Source organism: Carya illinoinensis, chromosome 15, assembly GCF_018687715.1.
Source record: "Carya illinoinensis cultivar Pawnee chromosome 15, C.illinoinensisPawnee_v1, whole genome shotgun sequence".
Classification (NCBI taxonomy): Eukaryota; Viridiplantae; Streptophyta; class Magnoliopsida; order Fagales; family Juglandaceae; genus Carya; species Carya illinoinensis.
Window position 1 is genome coordinate 33,452,101 of NC_056766.1, and position 19,170 is coordinate 33,471,270.

Genomic DNA, 19,170 nt, shown 5'->3' on the forward strand with positions numbered 1-19,170 from the left:
GAATTTATTCAGAAATGTACGAAGTGTCAAGAATTCTCCCCAATACGTCATTGGCCACCGAAGAGCTAACATTGATCACGTTGCCATGGCCCTTCGCACAACGGGGGGCCGACCTGGTGGGCCCCTACCCCCAGACAAAGGAGGAGTAAAGTTCATAGTTGTGGTGGTGGATTACTTCACTAAATGGGTAGAAGCTAAAGGCATGGGGACCATAACGGCGAGCAACATCACCTTATTCTTGTCGAAGGTTGTTGTTTACAGATTTAGCATTCCCTGTTTCATCATATCAAATAACGAAAGACAATTCGACTTGGGATTGGTGCTGAGACCTGGGAATCAAATTTAAGTACTCATCTCCAGGACACCCACAGTCCAATGGACAAGTCAAGGCGATCAACAAGACACTGCTTGGAATCCTTAAGAGAAAACTCATTGACTAAAAGCGCACCTAGGTAGAAGAACTTTTAGGGGTCTTCGGTATATCAAACCATAGCCAGAACCCCAACAGAAGAGACTCCTTTCACCTTCACCTACGGACACGAAGAAGTAGCACCTGTCGAAGAAAGGGTGCCCACTTACAGGATACAACAAATTTATCAAGGCTTAAACAATGAAAGGCTTGAAGAACAGCTCGACCTCTTAGAAGAAAGAAAACTAGAGGTGTGGAGGTAAGGATGATGATAAAATAAAGAAGACCCAAACAGTGCTTCAACAAGTGTGTCCGGCTAAGGTCATTCAAGGTCGGGGACATTGTGTTGAGATTGACGAAGACAAATATCCAAGATAAAAGAAAGCTGGGGCCACAATGGGAGGATAGTCACTACCAACAATCGCCCGGTCTCCTAAAAACTTTGAGACTCCCAAGGAAGAGAGAGCTGCTACACCCCTAGAATGCGAAGCATTTACAAAAGTTCTTTTGCTGAAATCGTGAAGTGTGTATGTTATGTTCCCTTAGCCAAAAGAATGTGTAAATTGTCAATGAAGTTGTGATTTTTCACAGGAATATATTTTGTCTAGCCTGGGTGCAATATCCTCCCAGTAATGTCAAGGGGGTGGACTTAAGGGATGTTTGGAAGAAGTTTTCATCTCATACTATCTCATCTCATCTCATCTTATTTCCTTCCCAAATATCAGTCAAACACAAATATTTTCAAACTAACATTACAACTTTCTCAATCTTTTAGATAAAAAATAGAAAATATTTTAACTTTTTCTAATCTCAAAGCAAAATTAATATTTAAAAATTAATATTTTAACTTTATAATATTTTTTATTCAACTTTTTCTTTCTCCTTTTCCAAAACCCAAAAAATACTTAACTCAAACTATTTCACTACTATTGACAAACCATTTTACTACTATTTACAAAACTTTTACCTTAGCTCATTCCCTAATCATCCCCTTAGTCTCTAGGCTGCTTGGTCCCTTCCACGGCAGAGGGTAGGTTCAGCCATTGGCTATCCAACAACATCCTATCGTCATAGATGTGGGTGGGGGTCCAGTCTCAAACTGCCCGACTTACCTCCCGGTGGGTCACAGAGAGGCGGGTTTGACCTCTGGCAACTCGACCTCTCCCACAAGGAGTGTGGGTTCAGCCTTTTGGCTATTTGATGACTTACCTTGACTTCCATCACGGCGAAGCGGGGGACTAACTCCATGCTGCCCAACACTTGCCTTCCTTGTGGCGTCAACGGGCAGGTATGACTCCAGTCTCAAAATGCTAGACTTACCTCCAGGTGAGACACAAAGGGGCGAGCTTAGCCTCCAAGTAGCTCGATCTCTCTCATGACAGAGTGTGGGTCCAGCCTTTGGGCTACCTAACTACTTACCCCGACATTTGTCACAATGAAGTGTGAGTCGATTCCTAAGGAATGAAGAGAAGAAGGAAGGAAGTAAAATGCACACAGGGGAAGAGGAAATATGAAGGTAAGTAGACCCAAAAGAGGAGGAGGGATGAATTTAAGTAGGCTCCTCCTACAGTTGAAGTCCCTAGAACACAGGCACACACACGTGTCGAGGGAGAGGGAAATAGGCACAAATCCCACAACACACGTGAAGCATTTGACATTACACATCTAAAGAAAGTTGAACGGGCGCAATCAAGTGCACTACAACCTGTCCTATGTACCAACAGAGCTAAGGAAAGAAATCGTTGCCCATTGTCAGGCTAGGGAGGCCTAATGGGTGCAATCAAGTACATAATGACCTATCGGGGAGTGTGGCGATACGACGTTTTGGAAACAAAGGAATGCCTACCATACTTGTTCGATAGAAAGTGGCAAGGTAACTAGAAGGGAATTTCCTGACCCAGACCTCGTCTGTGAGTCAGGCCTGTGTAAGACATCAGGATCCCATCCCGGCCCAGACCTCATCTTCCAAACATCCCTAGAATCACTTATGGAGCCCAGTCCATGAATTGCACTAGCTAGATAAGGGGGCGCTGCGCAGGAAAATAGATCGATAGGGACAGATGAGACTCTCCGCCCTTAACATTCCAAATGACACCTAGCAATAAAGGATCTACTGACAAGCAGGTGGAAAATGCGAGCAGCCCATCGTTCTCTGACGGAGGGTGCAAAGAATGACAACACCAATCATCTACTGACTTTGTAGTATAAAATTATTTCATATATAATTATATATAAAAAGTATATATATAATATTTTATATAATATTAAAAACTAATTATATGTATATATTTTATAAACCGATTTGGTCTCAAAAAGCCAATAACCATAACTAGACTGGATTTAATCGGTTTTTAAAATGTAGGAACAGGTCCTGGAATAGACCGATTCAAAACTAGACCAACCTGTCCGGTCCGATCTGATTCGGGCCAGTTCTCTAGTTTTCTGGTTTAAATTTTCACCCATAGCAAGAAGAACTCCTACAAACTTTAGGTAGTCGCATGGACCCGACCAACACAATCCCCCTCATCTCGTAGTTGAGGTGCGACCCCTCTAGCAAAGGACCCCCCTGGACCTCACCCCCTCACCTGGGACAGCTCTTGGATTCATTCCAAACTCAACAGAAGTTGCCTTGATCCCAACATTTGTTAGCACCAAGACCGTAGTAACAACAACAAGAAGAACGTCGAGTGTGTTGACGAATTCCCAAGGTGCCAGGGCCTCATTGTCCCCACCACCCCAGTGCTAGCCCCTGTCGTTAGGGGGGCTGCACCTGGCACATTGGCCACGACCTCCTCGGCCCACAATATGGCCCACGCAAGCTCCTCTCGGGCCTCAGCATCATACCCTAAAGCGAGCTCGGGAAGGGCAAGCGGTAGGGGAACCAGGTGCAGGCATGCGACTGAAGAGATCCTCAGCCCTGGAGGGGTGTACCTTGGGCATAGAAGAAGGCGCACCCCATAATCCGTGAGGGGGATGATCTCTGAAGGCACTGGATAATAGCACTGCGAGACACTGTTCACTAGGCAAAAAGCCCGGAGGCATTGTTGACATCTGGTGGTGTAGAGGAAAGGGCATTTGAGGTCCCCGGTAATGGAATCAGGTTTATTGCAATGAGGGTACTACAAACTCGCTGAAGAAGGGCCAACCCCCCTGATTTTAGGGGAAGGATGGCAGCGTGGTGCAACCCAGCAATATAGGAATCACCTCCTTCTTGGGCAGAAGAGGAGCGAGTTTCTGAATGGACACCCCTTTGAAGATTGCCCTAAGGGGCATATGATGTCATCGTAGAATTTGGCTCGACCGACGAACTCCTTTTCGGTTTCTTCCCCTTCCCCTCTATTGACAGGCTAGGGGAATGCTTACACCTTAGAAAACCAGTTGGCTCTAGAGGGATAGTGCTTCCTAGATGGCATAATGAAGTGTAATGAGGCAAGTACCAGTGCAGGCTGTCGGTAGTTAGCAGAGTGTTCATAAAAACTTAGGCTAGGTGGGCAGTTGCCCAGGCCCGTATGACTTTGAGCCATTGGAACTCCTATTGGGTCACTCGAAACTTCGGGCCTGTTCCTCTTCCTGCACAACCCCCATGTTGGCTCGTATGGGAAAGTCTTGCTGAGCGGCCTACCCAAGGGGTATTCCCACCCGTTGCCTGACATGAAGAAGAAATGTTAAGACCACGGGGATAGTTTCTTGTACTTCGGTTACAAGCGAGCCAAAGCCTCGATTATAGCAAAAGCTACAAGTATTCCAATCCCTCTTCAAGATACTGTGGGTAAGGAAAAATTCTCAACTAGTGAGGTTCAGCCAGTTAGCCCCTTCCTTTTCCAAGGCATGTCGCAGATGACACAACAGCTCATGAGAATCCTCCACGCATTGAGATGAAGTTAGGCTAGAGCCATACCCACCATGTCCAACATGTCATGGACAGGACGACAAAACGACAATCGCAAGCCATTCAAAAACATGACAGGGTACATCTCCACTTTGTACGCATACCCCTGGGGTCTACGACACCCTTTTCCAGTAGCGACACTTCGAAATTCACGACCCTTCAGCACATTGTACTCATCCTTTAACAAGTTTAGCTCACCGGGAGTCATTACTGGCCACCACATGAGCCCCTGTATCTTTGTGTCTCTGCTGGGGCATCCGTGAAGTCTTGAGGAGGATTTGAAGGCCTGGTAGGTTTAGGGCTCTTAGAACCTTTCAGGGTTGTCCGAGTAGGATTCTTAGGAGCCATGAGAGGGTAAGGAGAAAGGAGGAAATGGACACAAAAAGCATCAGGAAGGAGGAAAAGGTTGATGACACTCAGTGGGCACGAGGGAGAAGAAAGGGACGACTCACCCCCTAGGGATTATATAAACTTGAAGGGACATCTTGAATCCTAGGTCATGAGAACCTACACGCAGCATGAAGGGTGCAAACTAGGAACATGGCAGGAGCTGCCTGAGGCCATCAATACAGATAGGACATAACGTACATCATCAAGTGCCTGACGGTAACCGTTGAAACACACCCAGAAAAGTGGGAATGGGCACTGTTGCGCCGCACCATAGGAGACAAAAGGACCAGGTAAAGGCCAATTGCGGCAGAACATGTAGGCAAAACCAAGAAACAAAGGCCATGATTTTGAAGAGGGGACGATAATGGCCAACCAGATGAGGGAACAATGGGGCAAGGACAATGAGAAATTCCCACCGAACCGGTTGGAATTGGCAGGGTAATTGTTAGGAAGTTTTTTCCCCTGAGGGCCTTTGGCCCAAAAATGTAGGCCCAAGTGCGTGAGGGCTCGAGCCAGCCAGGTTTGGCCGAGCCCAAGGAGCCCATCTGGGCCCAAAGAAAAATGAGCAAGAGGTGCTTGGGTTCTCACCATGTCATAACCCCAGAGAAGTAAAATCAGCAAGTGGCCCCATACAAGCGGAGGACTCATAATCCTCTGACAAGAAGCTCAGAGGGAAGGGCGATTCGACACTCACTCCTGCAACAGATAAATGGGATAGAGACCACGTCGCATTAAATAGGCACAAATAAGGAAGCTATGGTGAGCATGCCTCCCTCAACTACAGGGCACGGGCCTCTAGTCCTAGAACTCAAGTATAAAAATGACTTACAGGAATCAAAACAAAGGTTAGACTCTTTGAACTCTCTCTAGTCTTATTACTCTCTGCCTATCTTTTGTAAAACATCATTAACTTAGACATCAGAGTCTCCCTACGGCAATGTATATTTTTTACATGTGAAAAATGCAAATTGATGTTTCATGAGACAAATTACGAAATTTTTTCTGAGAAGTTACTGATTTCACACTTCTTTACTTAAGATTAAATAGTTGTAGTCTTGGGTTACACTAATTCCCACTAGTTTAGGTTTAAGTTCAACACAGGACCTTATGATAATTCTAGCAACTCAAACTTAGGCAATTTATTTCAAAGCTATTGATTGATGACTCTAATAGACACAAGATAGATACTTTTGTTGTTTGATTGATGTCAATCAGTGGTTTTCATCTAAGCAACTAGCAAGAACTACAATGAACCATATCTTAATGGCCTAGGAAAAGTGAATGAGAAACTCAAAACAAAATGGTGGTAAAAATACATGAGAAAAGCGAAAGGCCAAAGATAAAAAAAAAAAAAAAAAAAAAAAAAAAAAAAAAAAAAAAAAAATTGATACAAGTACATTGGAAAAGGCTGCCTATCACCGGGATCCGTTAAAAAAAAAAAGTCTTTCAAAGTGTGATAGCGTGAAAGTCGTCGATGTAATGGTTTTGAATTGGAGTAAAGACCTTTTGGTTTTTCTTGAAAAAGTTGCTTAGCTGAAACTATTGTGAGAATTTACAGCTTAGATACATTCCCCTTGTTTGAGTTGTTGAGAATTTTATAAGTCTTTGTGTTGAACTATAACCTGACCTAACTATATTCTCATGCCCAGGATTTCAATATGATTTGATCTTTTGTATAGATTTTTGAGTTCAGTGGCTTACTCTTGGATCCTTCATTTTTCATCTTATTATTTGCTAGAGACTAGCAATAAGCTAGTTGGGGGTGTGATAAAGTGTCGAAAACTACTTGATTATGCTGCTAAATTAAATAAATTGTCTAACCAAAAGTGAATTAAGCACTTAATTATGCAGTGATTTTTAGTACTTGACTAATTGTTAAATTCTGATATTTTGCACTTGAAAATATTTATAATGCAGATGTTCCACATAAAATTTAATATTCTAAATTTTACTCCTCTCATAACATGGGTAATCTGGGAAATACACAGCTAGTGCAACATCCAAAAGATAAAGTGTGTAAACTCACACACGTAGCCTGAAGACACAACACAGAAAGGGACACACGGAGCAGCAGACTTGAAGCACGAGCTCAACGCAGACATTTTTTTGGCTTTTACAGATGGGGTGCCAAACGGCATGGGCTGGAGAGACTCTTTATTTGGGGATTATTATTTTTATTTTTTCTTTTTTCTTTCTTTAGGGGTTTGTAGACATTTTTTTTTTTTGCTTCTTTCTTTTCGGCCTTTTTTGGTTTTTTCGGTTGGAGACCTTATGGGAGGGGAGCTCTATCTCATTTTGGAGTTTTTATTTTTTTTTTCTTTTGTTAGTTTTGTTCAGACTAGAATCGTCGTGGTGCTGCTCTCTCTCGTCTTCTCATTTTTAATTTTCTTTCATTTCTTTCCAGTTTTCAGCCCTTTGGGCAACTTTACTCTTCGGCATTTTCCAGAACTTGGGCGGCGGCTAGTTTTATTTCTTTGCTGTGTTTTATGTTTCTGTTTTACAGACCAGGCGGTACTCATTTTTTTTGTAGATTTTATCTTTTCAGCGGTTGGATTTTCCAGATTGTTATTTTCATTTTTATCGTTCAGCTTGTTTTTTTTTTTATTCGTCTTCATTTATTTTTATACATCAACTTGAAATGTTAGGGTTCATTATTTTTGGACATTTTGCTAATTTAGAAATGATAGGCTAGATTTTTAGCTTGGGATTCAATGAGTAATTCATGACCGCTTTGGGTTGGATTTTCTTCAAGGTTATGGAATTTTGAATGATTAACTTGATAGATTGTATTTCATTTTGCCTATGGGAAGGATTAAAGTTTTATGTTCTTGAATTTGATCAGTCGTAGACATAAAGGTACGATTGATGCTTGAACTTATAACAAGATTTTAATGGCTTTCTTTCACTTTTACACTTGTTATAAAATCTATCAAGCACCTTAATTATATTGAAAAGTGTACTTATTATTTAATTAACCGATCATAATCTCTTGGAATGATAAAATGGTTTAGAGAAGATGAAATTAGAGGTAAATCCAATTTCAAATTAGAAATGAGCAAAAATTGCATCTCAAGTGTTTGTTTTATTGCTTCTTAATATTTTAATTTAACTTATACACATTTTCTTAAATCTCTTGGTTCTTGGTAATTTTAGAAACATAGATTCACATTTAATTTCACTCTCTCATAGTCGATACATCTTTTACAACAAAAATGTCACAAATACTTTGATAACCCTTTATTCCTGTGGAATACGATCCTGGACTTATCCTTAATACAACTTGGCACTTCTACATTTGGAAGAATACATTTGAAATCGAGTCAGCCAGCCTGTCCACCTAGCCCTTGGGATTTACTGTATCAGGAAGTACTTAAAGCAAGTGTGCTTGACATCTATTAGTGTTAGATACTTATTCAATTTCTCGCTTTTAACCGCAAACTCTCCTCGCACTTGGCTGACCAACACGTAGGAGTCGGCCTGAACCTCTACCTCCTCTGCACCTAGAGATTTGGCGATCATCAGCCTAAAGAACACTACGTCATATTGCTTCATTATTTGTCGTTTTGAATGCCAGCTTAAAGGCATAGTTGTGCTCCTCGCCCTTATTCGTAATGATGTGCACTCTCACTCCCCCTCCAGCCAAGCAAGATGAGCCATTGACAAAGACTTGTCAAGGTTTCATGGGTTGTGCATGTTCAGTATCCTTAGGGAAGCCTGTGAACTCTGCCAATATTTGTCCCTTTTATGGAGGTGCACAGGGCATACTCGATATCGAACTCGCTTAGTTCCACGGCCCAGTTGGTGAGGTTGCCTAAGGCATCCAGTCTTTGTAGGATCTTCTTTATAGGGTCTCAATGAGGACTTTGACCAGGGGGCTTGGAAATAGGGTTGGAGCTTCTGAGTGGTTACCACCAAAGTGGAAGTGAGCTGCTCAATGCTAGGGTATCTAGCCTCTACCCCCTGTAGGCTCGACTGATGTAGTATATTGTTCATTGGACCCCACCATCATCTCGCACTAGGGCCAAGGAGGCCACCTGCGGTGAGACGGACAGGTACATGGTTAAGACATCCTTGCATCTAGGCTGGCTAAGCAATGAAGGGCTAGTGAGGTATTTTTTAAGGGTGTTGAATGCCTCGCCACATTCCTCATTCCAATTTTAGGCCTTCTACAATACTTTAAAGAAATGAAGGCACTTGTTGGTTGATCTTAATAAGAAGCGGTTTAGGGCCACCACCTAACCTGCAAGCTTCTGGACGCCATTAATGCTCTAAAGGGGAGGCATATCGAGGATGGCCTTCATCTTCTCTAGGTTGGCTTCAATTTCCCGTTCTAACACCATGAAATCCAAGAACTTCCTGGAACCCACATCGAATGTGCACTTTGCTGGGTTCAGCTTCATCTTGTCTTAAACACCACAAAGGCTTCCAGAAGATTGTCTAGGTGTCGTGCAGGATTTCTATTCTTGACTAGTAGGTTGTCCATGTAAACCTCCATATTCCTCCTAATTTGGTCCTTGAACATACGGTTAAGGCATGGCCGAGAAATAGTGCAGCCCTCGCTATTGAGTCTACGATGAGGTCTATGTGAGGAAGTGGAAAGTTCTCCTTTAAGCAAGCCTTGTTCAAATCGGTGAAGTCCATGCATATTCTCTACTTGCCATTCGGTTTCTTTACAAGCACCACAAGACACCCAATCTAAGTAGTGTGCTTGCTTCAAGTATGAACCCTACTGCAAGTAACCGATCAACCTCTACAACAATGGCAGCGTTATTCTTTGCGTTGAAGCTCCTGCACCTCTACCTTACTCCCTTGGCTCTGGGGCCAACGCTTATATGATGATGTATAATAGTTGGGTCGATTCCTGGCAAGTCCTCATGGCTCCAGGCGAAGACTTCATGATGCTCCATTAGGAGCTGTTACATAGCAGCCCTCATCTCGACAGCCATCTTGATTTCGATCCTAGCAGTGGTTCTGGGGCAATTTGGATCCAAAAGGACCAATTCCAGTGGCTCATTTGGCTCTACCTTCTTGAGGGCGTACGCATCACGTATCTTACCCTCTGCTGGGGCACACTCTGATGTTGGTGGGAGGACGGCTTGCGTATCCCCCCCATTTGTGCGATGCTTATTCCCCCTCCAATATCTCCCAGCTCATTGGTGGCACCAATACTCACCTCCTTCTTTTTTCCTCACGGTTGTGTTATTTCCATGATCTTCATTTCCACTTTTACATGTGTCCATGCTTCATCTTATTCCTAAGCTATTTGAGAACGGGTTCTTGCAAGCATACGAAAGATACGTAAATTTTTTCTAGGATTCTACAGACGATGCCACTATTAACGTTATGTTTCATAAGCTTTTAGGTTGGACCCTCAACAGCTTGAGACTTCAATCTTTGGCTTGTGAACCCAGAGAAAGCACCAAGTGGTTATGGCCGTGGTGGCAGCCGGGAGAGTCTCCGATGCCTAGGTTAATGATGCTTTGCAGAAGATACACATAGAGTAATAAGAGTAGAGAGAGTTCAGAGAGTCTAAGCCTTGTTCTAATGCCTAAGAGTCATTTTTATACCAAAGTTTTGGGACCAAAGGCCTATGCCATGTAGCCAGGGGAGGCGTGCTCACCATAGTTTCCTCATTCATGTCCATTTAATGTGGCGTGACCCTCTGGTAGGAGCATTTAATGTGGCATGGCCTCTATCCCGTCTATCTGTCACAAGGGTTGATGTGTCGAATCGCCCCTCCCTCTTAGCTTGTTGTTAGAGGATTATGAGTCCTTTGTTGTATGGGCCACTTGCTGATTTTACTCCTCTGGGTTTAGGTGACATGACGGAAACTTGTGTGCCCCTTGCTTCTCTTTCTTTGGGCCCAGATGGGCTCCTTGTGCCCAAGTAAACCTGGACAGGTCAAGCCTCACACACTTGGGCCAGCATTTCTAGGCCAAAGGTCCTTAGGGGAAAAAACCCCCCAACACTATCCATCCTAGAGCCATTGAGCTAAGACTTGTTGGATAGAGACAATCACTCAGGCAAAGTTTGACTCTGTGAGAGAATGGTTTCAAGTTTTGGACTTTGTCTGTTTGATTCTCCCTGGACCCCTCAATGGCATAATCAACTCTTACTTATTATCAAAATGCTCTCAATGGGACTAAGGCTTCCTTTTTACACCAATATGAGATGTTCTACACTATCTATGTTTGACTCTGACTTAGTTGCTACTGAACGCTTGGAGGATACCTCTAGCTTGTAGTATTGTATGAAGACATGCCCTCAAGTCTATTGAGATAGAGATTCATGATTTTCCTGGAAGCATTTATTATCATACTGACTATCGAGTGATTCATATGGAGTTTAGGTATTCCAATATCACTATAGAGTGAATATGGGAACCATCCCATTTGAGCAGGTTACGGAGTGTCGTTTCTCTATAGGACCTGTTTTGTTGGCGTAAATCTCTTATGAGATAAGCTCTATTGCATAGAACTCTTTGTTGATAGAGTGATCCACATGCTCACACTAGACAATGCGTTTTACCTACTTATAGTCAATCCTCGCCTTCCTTCATGTGGGCTTCTATGCATACTGCTTTAGTCATCTTATAACCTCTCCTCGCCCCTAGTGCACAATTTTTACCCAACATGTATCACAAATAGGTGAGGTAACATTTGCAAAAGTAGATGGGAAACACTGACAGGATTGTTTGAGCATCGCACCCAAAGGCTTAATCTAAACCCTACACCAACATAAGCAGTCATCCAACATTCTACTTAGAGCATCCACAACAATAATAAATAGAAAAGGAAGTAATAGATCATTTTATCTTAGTTCTCAAAAGCTATTAGAAAAACCAATTGGCGTGCCATTCAACTATACCATCTTTCCCCCAGACCAGACCCAAGCTAGTAAAATATATGAAGTGTGATACTATTTCATATGTGATATATATAAAACTTTCAATATGTAAAGTGCGGTACTATTTTAATGCATTAGGCATCCTATGATTACTCTTGAATATACCATCTTATCTTAGGTGAGCGTAATTCTCATAAATTGAACTCTAAAAGGTAATCTTAGCAAAAAACACTTGGTATTTTCTTCCATCAAAGAGGCAAATTGAATGAAGGGTAGAAAGCCTAATGAAACTTTGAAAGTATGTTATTTCCATTAACAGCTCTAAATGACAAATTGAAGCTTTCTATGCAAGGAAAAGAGACAAAGACATGAAAGGCTAAAAGCTCAAGCAAGTGTAGTAAGGCATTTTCTCAATAAGCCATTTGTCATGCTTATTGAGAAAATGCCAATTATACACAAACCAAGAGAGTTTTGACAAACATCAAGCATTCATTGAATTATTTTCATGAGATAAGATAGAAAGAGAGATTTAGATTAAAGATTGACCTTGCATGGAGCTTTCCCTCCGTAGTCATCTTCATTCTGATGTATATTATTTTCTTCTCATTCACCCCAAAATATTGTTAGAATCAAGCTAAAAAACTATTGGATGGGAATACTAAGATTTGGGGAGCTAAAAAGAAAAAAGAAAAGAGTAAGTCACTAACCAACTCCAATACAGCATACAAGCAATTGGTCCGTACATATATATTGGTAAAATTAACAATAAAAAAAAAAAAAACATAAAGCATACCCCTTTTTGTGCATCACATCTAAAAGGTTGCAGCAAATTAATCCCCAACACTCAAAAAAAGATAGCACCTATTGATATAAAATGTTTCGAATAAGATGGTATCTATATATTCCAATGTTTGAAATAATATAAAATATAAACATATATTTAAGTGTTTGTATTGTAAGTAAAATAATTAAAATATTTTATATTTTCAATTGTGTGGATTATCAATTTCAATAAAACTACCAACATTTTAGTCATTTTTAAGCAGTAAAAAGACTTAAACATTCCATATTTTCAATTTCAAATGAAATGGATCAAAATACCATGGTAAGTAGTTTGTTTGGGATGAAAAGAGAGTTACCTTGAGAAGTTGACGGCCAAATAACCCAAATGAAGAAGACAGAGATCAAAAAGACTCGGGTATTTGTCCTCAAAACATCTCCTATAAGAACCATTGAAGCTCTTCCATATTCATTCAAAATGAGAGGAATGGTCATTTTGAGGATTTTGAAAGGGATGGAGAATTTGTATTCTTCAAGCCCGAGGTCCTGTTAGAGATAGAGTCCAGATAAATTCCACAACATTTGCTAAAATCCAATTAAAATATAATAATCAACCAGAAGTTATATGAAATGTAAAAGGAAATATGAGAATATTTTGAACTAAACCACCAAAAAGGTAAGAACGAACAAACTGGTAAGTTTCTTGGTGATTTGATAATTAAGCTGTTACACGGTCTGAAGGTAATAACTAGCTGAAGAAGAAACTATATTTATATGGCCTTATCTAAATTCACTTAAAAAATTTTAAGAATCGATCATCATACGGTTGAAAAAGAAAAGCCCTTTTCAGATTCAATAAGATTTCTCCTATGGAAATCAAAACCCAAATGTTAGGAATCTAGCTAAAAGATTAAAAAGAAACTGATCACAAAAGAAAACCCAGCTGCAGACGCAATACAATGGGATGAGAGAAATTAAAAGCAGTAGTCTACATTTCACACAAAAGTAAAAGGGGAATCGGGAGTACCTATGTGCCTTTGAGCTGTTGCAGAGAATAAACATCTCCGGAAGTAATTTCTCTTTGTTTGTTCTTGAGAGAGAGAGAGAGAGAGCCAAAAATGCCTCAAAGCTCAATAATGGTGAAGATAGAAAAATGTAAAGATGAGGATTGCGTCTCTCATTCTTCAGCATCTATGGTCGCCTCCTTGTCGATCCCAAGGACCACCATGCAGATGGTTCCCTCGTGAATAAATTCATTGCCTAACTCATCCTATAAAACTAATTCAAAGAGAGAAGTTTATTCCAACCTTATAAACATGCCCAAGACCTTGACCACATGCAATATGGGATTTATTTCTCAACACTTTATGATGTTACTTTTAAACACAAGAACACACAAGGGGGAAAAGGAAAAGAAAATGGACTTTCTAAATATAATATAGACCATTTCCAACTACTTGCAGTGACATCGTTGGACAACCTATGGTTTCATCTAAACCAAGTAATATGTAATTCCACTATCCCATAACCAAATCCTTTTGTTTCCAAAGTCCTCAATGTTTACAAATAACATTGCAATGCATGGGAGGCTAAGACCCAATCACAAAACCCAAGTTGGGTTCCACCCAAAAAGATTTTTGTTCTATCTTTTGATATAGATGTAGCAATGTTGAGAACAGGTAGCACATCAGCTACAATATATTGAAATATTTATGTCCAATTGAAAGAGAAACCAATCACCTCCTATCTACTATTACCTTACTACCCCTTTCAAACAATATTCACTAGAAACCTTTGAGCTATTACCTCACCATGTTCAAATTGCTGCCAACATCAATAATGAGTTTGTAAAACCTTCTCAGCAATCGTGCATATAGTGTGAAAAATATTTGTTTTCAACCAATTTACCCCAAAATCACATTTGGGAGTTCGCAAGCTTTTTTCAATGGCAATATCTCATTTAGGGTTGCAACCCGACTAGCCCAAGTAAGGTCCTGGCCTAACTCGACTTGGTTCGTTCAATTGAGCACGTCAAATCAACCTAACATGACCAATATGGGTCAGGTTGAGATCCTAGTTAGTTTTTCTTTTCTTATAATTTAAAACTAGTCATTATTGCCCACAATTTACTAGCTAAATTTTTGTGCCTTGAAGTGCAAAACACAAAAGTCACAACCCAATTTAAACTATGCAAAAGAAAACACAAGTTTTCATGCCCTGAAATGTTTACTTCCAAGGTGATAGTTTCAGTACATATCAATTAGGGTTAACTATGCAAACTTAACTAGGCATAGATTCTGAAGTTAATTTAAATGCCAATGTGTAAGAAGGAACAACTTTAGAGAAGCATGTACTTGCTGATGATCCTAGTGCTACTACTAATACTACCCTAGTGCTTTAAGCGAACAACAAATGATTCCTCTGATTTCACATATTTTGAATAAATGATGTTGTCAACATATCTTGAATTGATGATGCTTACATGGGATAAATTGACATTGGGATTTCCAATTTGAATATTGTCGGGGATGAAAGATGGAAGTGGCTTAATAATTCCTCTTCCGCTTGTTATTGCCCATGTTTAAAGAATGATAGTCTATATTTAAATTATGAATTAGTACAAAAGTGGTATAGGTATTGATCATTAATATATCATATCTAACATAGTTGAAATCTATGAATTTGTGATATGCATGACTTAATACAGATGGATTGCCTGGAACATCATCCATGGTGATTGGTAGAGCCAAATGGAGTTTAGTATTAGAAATACATCAATGTGCAAAAGTTGAACATCTAATTGGCATACCCGAACTCATTGCATCAAATAGGATATTCAAGTCATGTAACTAGCATGGATGTAACTTTTTGTCACCTAGAAAGGGGTGAAATGCATACATGGATAATAATATATAAAATCTTTTTTGATTGTGAATGGTTCAAGCAATATTTGATTTTGTTCTTCTCTCTTTTAAATATTTGCTTGACTATAATTGATTTATTTTGAAGCAATGAGAGTACTCCAACACTCCCAAAGACTTGGTATTGTTGCATCCATTAGCAATTACTTTTGGATGTTTTATAGCTATAATTCATTAAGAAATCAAGGGAAAAAGGTTAAAAACTTGAAGAATCTGAGAGACAAAAGAACTCATTGCTGATTTTACAATTTCTGTTACTATCTATTTCAATTTTTTGTGCTGTCTATTTTGGTTTTCATGTTTACATGATCCTTCTCTTAGTATTGAATTTTAATTTTAATGTAGAAGTATGTTCTTCCTCCTTAATTACTGGAAAATGGGGAATTGGTGGGGGTCCTAGCGAGGTTGAGTTCGGACTAGGAACAGGAAAGAGGATGGATGATGGAGAGCATTTGTTCCAAGAAGTCATTGTGGGAGGTGGGGTCGAAGTGGGAGTTCTAGACCTCGTGGTGAATCTCAAAGCTTTGGATCTATGACTATTGTTGTTGGTCATGATAAAATAGATATGTTTTGAATTATGAGTGTAAAATTAGTTGAAGACATACTGTGTTATTGGATCATAATGACCCTCCTGTCATAAGATAATTGTTTAAATTTTAAGTACATAAATTTTTATTGAACTTAAAATGTTGGTTGGACTTTCTTATCAATTACTCTTTGAGATTGATTTTTCCTTCCCAAATGGAATTAGGTTTCTAAAATCCACCTTCCATGTCAAAGCAGAAGGAAGAAAGTTTATTGTTTGAACCACTGCACACATCCAAACAAAAGCCAATTTTAATTTCTACTTTATTCTATTTTTAAAAGAAAGTAAACCCTTAGACCAAATCCTAGGTTATATAGAGTTTAAAACCCAACAAATACGTCTAATAATCGAAAGAACAACATTCAGATTTTCTTTACCGTTCATATTTCCTTCTAGGTTATATTTAAAGTAAATACCTTATTGAGATTTTTTGTAGTTTATATCAATTCTAGATAGTAAATTTCTGAATGGTACCAAATAGACAACATATATTATATAACTCATTTTGTAACTCACGTTGTTTATTTTATATTTAAGATGACATTAAATATAATGTTTGACATAGATTTCGAGAGATCCATAAATGAAAACTAAGATCAAAACTATATTTGATAATAGATTCAGCATTCTATTATCAAATATAGTGTGCTCTTTGTAGCTAGTTTGAAATTTTAGTTTAGCCCATTTTCTTGTTCTCCATTGTCTAGATCTGTCCTCTCCATTTTCGTTTCGTGTAAAATTTGGTTTATGGATGAAATCTCATTCAGAATTTCTGGATCCATTGACTTTATTTTTTCTTATATTCGTTTGTGAAGATAATAAAAACAAATATCCAACAACTAAGTTGCATCCGAAATTTTTGGTATTTTAATAATTTTTACTTTTTAAAGATAAGTGCATTTCTTTTCATGCTAATCAAGATCACCATCCTTTTGAAGAACTCCTTGGAGTTTTGTAGTGTGATGGAGACTTCATCTGTTTAGCTAAGTGGGTTTTGGTAATTTGCAACAACATTGACACTTGCTTGGAGCTACAACTAGAGATGACATTGTTGCCATTATTGTTAGGGTAGATATGAGTCCTGCTTGCAAACAGAAGGTTGTTGATATGCTTTAGTATTCCCAAAAGAGCTAAAGCATATGGTGAAACAACTTCTGAGTTCCAAGAAAGGGATGGGGAATCCATCATTTCCCATTAACTTCTAACCCAACACATACAATAAGCATAAAAATGGTCTAAAGTCCCACACCACCAATTTAGTTTTCCATGCAAGATGACTACATAAACCTGATTTATTATGTGTTCCATAATTTCACATTTTTTATTTTATTTTTATCTTAATAAAATGTAATAGTACTTTCAACTGGGTATTAGTGCCTCAGGTACGTAACATCTTACTAGTATATAAATAAATGCATTACTGTCAAACTATACTGCTTATTCTCTCATCATTTAGTCTCCACTAAACTCAAATCTAATCGCTCTTTAAAGCCAAAACCTTCAATTTGTTTTGATCCCTCACCTATCCCAAGGCCACCAGATCCCCATGAAGGACATGGCCAAGTTACTAGCACAGCATGGTGTGAGCGTCACCATAATCACCACCCTCATCAATGGTGCTTGAGCTAAACTAGTCATAGATCAGGCCACCCAATCCGAGCTCCATATCCAGCTTCTCAAAGTCCAATTTCCAAGCTTTGAAGTTGGGTTGCTTGAAGAATGTGAAAGCATGGACACCCTCCCCTCAAAAGACGTGTTAAAAAAATCTCTTGACAAGCATTAACATGCTGCAACAACCAGCGGAGCAACTTCTAGACGAGGTAAAGCCTCCTCCAAACTACATCGTTTCTGACAAATATCTTGCCTAGGTTGACAGCACAACCTATAAGTTTCATATTCCCAAAATGTTTTTTATGGTACTAGTTGTTTTGCTCTCTTGTGTACACACAACATTATCACATCCAAGGTTTGTGAGCATGTGTCCGAGTCGAAGCCCTTTGTTGTGCCTAGTTTGCATGATAGAATTGAGCTAATTAAATCCCAACTACCTAATTCTGTCAATATTGTCCCCTCCAACACAGCGAGTACTCACAAAGAAATTAGAGAGGATGAAGTAGCAGCATATGGGGTTATAGTCAACTCTTTCAAGGAATTAGAAATAGCATATGTTAGAGAATACCGAAAGGTCAGAGGAGACAGTTTGGTGTATAGGGCTGGTGTCATAAACCAACCAAAACAACCTAAATAAGACTGCTAGAGGTGACAAATCTTCTATTGATGAAAACCAATGTCTGATTTGGCTTGATTCGTGGAGACAAGCTTCTGTAGTCTACGCTTGTTCGGGAAGCCTTAGTCGCTTGACATCTGCACAATTGATAGAGATTGGATTAGGCTTAGAAGCATCAAACTGACCTTTCATTTGGGTGATAAGATCAGGAGACAGATTAGTTGAGCTTGAGAAATGGATTTTAGAAGAAAAGTTTGAGGAAAAGGTCAAAGGGAGAGGGCTTGTCATTAAAGGTTGGGCTTCGCAATTGTTTATTTTGTCACATTCAATAGTGTGAGGGTTTTTAACACATTGTGGATGGAACTCATTACTTGAAGGGATATGTGCAGGCTTGCCAATGATAACATAGCCACTATTTGCTGAGCAATTTTACAGTGAGAAGTTTGTTTTGCAAGTGTTGAAGATTGGTGTGCCTATGGGGGCCAAATTTGTTGTGAACTGGGGACAGGAAGAGAAGTATGGGGTGGTGGTGAAGAGGGAACAAGTTAAAATGGCAATAGATTAGTTGATGGATGAAGGAGATCACGAAGGACAAGATAGAAGAAAGAGAGCTAAAGAGTTTGGGGATATGGTCAAGAGTGCAATTGAAGAAGAAGGCTCTTCCATCTAAGCATGAAATTGTTAATCCAATATATCATTGAAATATGCAACAAGTGATCATTATTGATAATTTAGAATAGGGTAAGCTTATGCCTAAACAATAAAAAAGAGAAATTAGGCTAAGCTTGCTTTGGAATGTAATAGATGTAATAAAATTAATCAAAGTTCTATTGTAGCTCTTCAGATATTGTTCTTAGATAATTTTCTATGGTCTGTCTAATTTTCTATCTAAAATTGTTAAAAGAGTTACTTTATTTATTTTAGCTAATAATTTATTTTAGCTAATAATTTTAAAATATTCTCTTTCTTTAAATATAAAATTGATAAATAGTATTGGTTGTTCTAATTTGGCCACTTTTGTATTAATTGCAAAATGTCTTTCTAAACAAGAATTTAGGGTGTGGGTTACTCTATAGTTTGTTGTAGACTATGGGTTCTATTATTTTATCCATTTCTTATAGC